Here is a 2,345-nt window from a genome sequence, read left to right on the forward strand (position 1 = left end):
CCACAGAGGTAAGAAAGACCATCTTTTATAAATTATCTTCTTAATTGTGGAGAATTTCTGAAAACAGAACTGACAAAATACTAAATGAGGCCCTTAATGAGCCTCAAAAGACCATAGATCCATTGGTTCCTTATTTGAAGAGTTAATGCCCTCAAGTGTTCTAGCTTTTGTAGGGTACTTGATAACAAGATCCATCAGGGCTTTGAACAACTGCACTAAGAAAGCCTTCTGCCATTCTCATTTGCCGATTCTCTGGACTACCCAGTCCTGCTGGCAGACAGGGCAGCAATTATTCTGTTTCACCCACAGGGACATGCAGCAGTTGTGGAAGGAATGATTGCATTCTCCCCAGACCACAACACAATCCTCTTGTTTGTTTTCAGCTTGTCATCTAAGACAGGCATCCATCACCTGGAGCTGCAGATGGGCGCATATTGCAATCAGCATCCCAGTTCCACTGGCCACCAGGTTCCACTTCTTGAGAGAGAATATTTTGTCACCCCCCAATTTGGAGTCTGTGCCCTCGGAGTGAGAGGCCAAGACACAGGTTTCCTCGCTGTCTTCTACATAGGCCACAATGGTGTCGCAAAGCTGGAGGCCTCTCTTTTGTTTTTTAAGTTAAGTTGTAAATGTAAAAAATAACCATAACTGACAGAAGTAATTTGAGCAAGATGTTATGAAGAGACCTACTACTCTGTGAGAGAGCAAAGTTTGACATCTGAGAACAGTAATTGGGAAATATAAAATTATTTCATATTTAGACACCTAAACCAGTCACATATGTATAATATAATTATGATACCGGAAAAGTGGCACCCCAGACAGCTCAGCCGAGCAGGGCTGGGGAACCTGCCACCTCTGTGTTGGTGGCAGCAGCCAGCAGAGGAACCGGCAGGTTTGAGCAAGCGGATGGGAGCTTCCCTCCCCCACCAAAGGCTCCAGTAGAGCCGCGCTAGAGGACCTGCCGGCTCTGCCTTGGCAGCAGCTGGCACAGAAACCAGCAGGCTGGAGCAAAAGGGGGAGCTTCCCTCCCCCAACAGAGGCTCCAGTAGCCAAAAGAACCGAACACATGCGGGGAAAGACACTGGCGCCGTGCTGTCTCCTCACGTGGAGTCTGGTGATTCCTCCAGTACATCCCTGATTGGTCCGTTTTCAAAACCTATTCACAATTATTCTATTTTCAAGACCCAAAAGCTCATTGGACAACTGCCCCTATATAAGCCAGAGACCCTGAGCACAGACTTGGGCAGATCTCAGGAGAAGAGCAAAGAGGTTTGGCTCTGTATCACTTGTATCCTGCTCTATGAGATTTGCCCCTTTATAAGAGCTGTAAACACTCACAAGGGGGTTCGCCCCTTTGTAAGAGCTGTAAACACAAGGAGGTTTGCCCCTTTGTAAGAGCTGTAACACTCGTATTATAAAACCTATCTTACTACTAATCCTACCCTACAAGGAGTTTTGGCTTGTTATAAGAGCTGTAACACTTATACCTGTTGAATAAAACCTATCCTGTGGTCCGTCGCTTCATTCTTCAAACCGCCGAGACCAAGAGCCTGGAAATTCAGTATCAAAAATCCGGTATCAATTACATGTTTATGTTATAATTATTAAAATATAATTTGGTTGTTAACATGAATTATTACATTTTGGACATCAAATAATATAGTGCACTTTTCCAAAGCACATGTCACTGAACATTACTCTCTTAAATATTAATATATAGTATGTGAAAAAGGGATTAAATATTCAATAAATAGGAAGTACTAGGCCAACTGAGTTTGGTATATTTCTGGTTTTGTAGTATTTTCTATATTTTAAAATATCACATTGTGTATCTTTAATCTCCAAGGGATGGATATAAAGCATAGTATTTTCCGAATTTATTTGATCATGAGAACTTTTTTTCATGGAGCATCTCATAGAACAAAACTTATCAAAACTTCTTTGGTGAATATTAGTTGGTGGAAAGATCTTTAAAGTCAACTAAACCTTTAAACCTTGTTCTAGAAATGACTTGTTCTTGTGCAAGGAACTTAGAAACTGTGAGTCTCAGTTCATCTTCAGAAAGAGGCTATGAAGAGTTCCCTTAAGGGCTGTTAGTGATGCTGGAACAGTCATCTGCTCTCCTGGCTGCCTCGCCAAATATGATAGTGGAGTTTCAGGTTCTTGGTCTTGGCAATTTGAAGAATGAATCAAAGGACCACAGATTAGTGGTAAGACAGGATTTATTCACAGAAACAAGGAATACAAAATTTACAAAACTAAACCTCCTGGCAGAGAGAATCCAGGTGGACACAAGCGCTCTTGCTCCCTCTCTGAAGGCTGTCCTCCGGCTCTCTGCTCAG

At 42.4% G+C, this 2,345-nt stretch overlaps 1 pseudogene; it reads right to left on the minus strand.

Moving 5' to 3' along the window:
- Positions 1–237: 237 nt before the first annotated feature.
- The window catches only part of LOC100966700, a 20,230-nt pseudogene continuing 18,122 nt past the window's right edge, over positions 238–2,345 (minus strand).

This window comes from Otolemur garnettii, unplaced genomic scaffold, assembly GCF_000181295.1.
Source record: "Otolemur garnettii isolate 467f Iridium unplaced genomic scaffold, OtoGar3 scaffold00103, whole genome shotgun sequence".
NCBI lineage: Eukaryota > Metazoa > Chordata > Mammalia > Primates > Galagidae > Otolemur > Otolemur garnettii.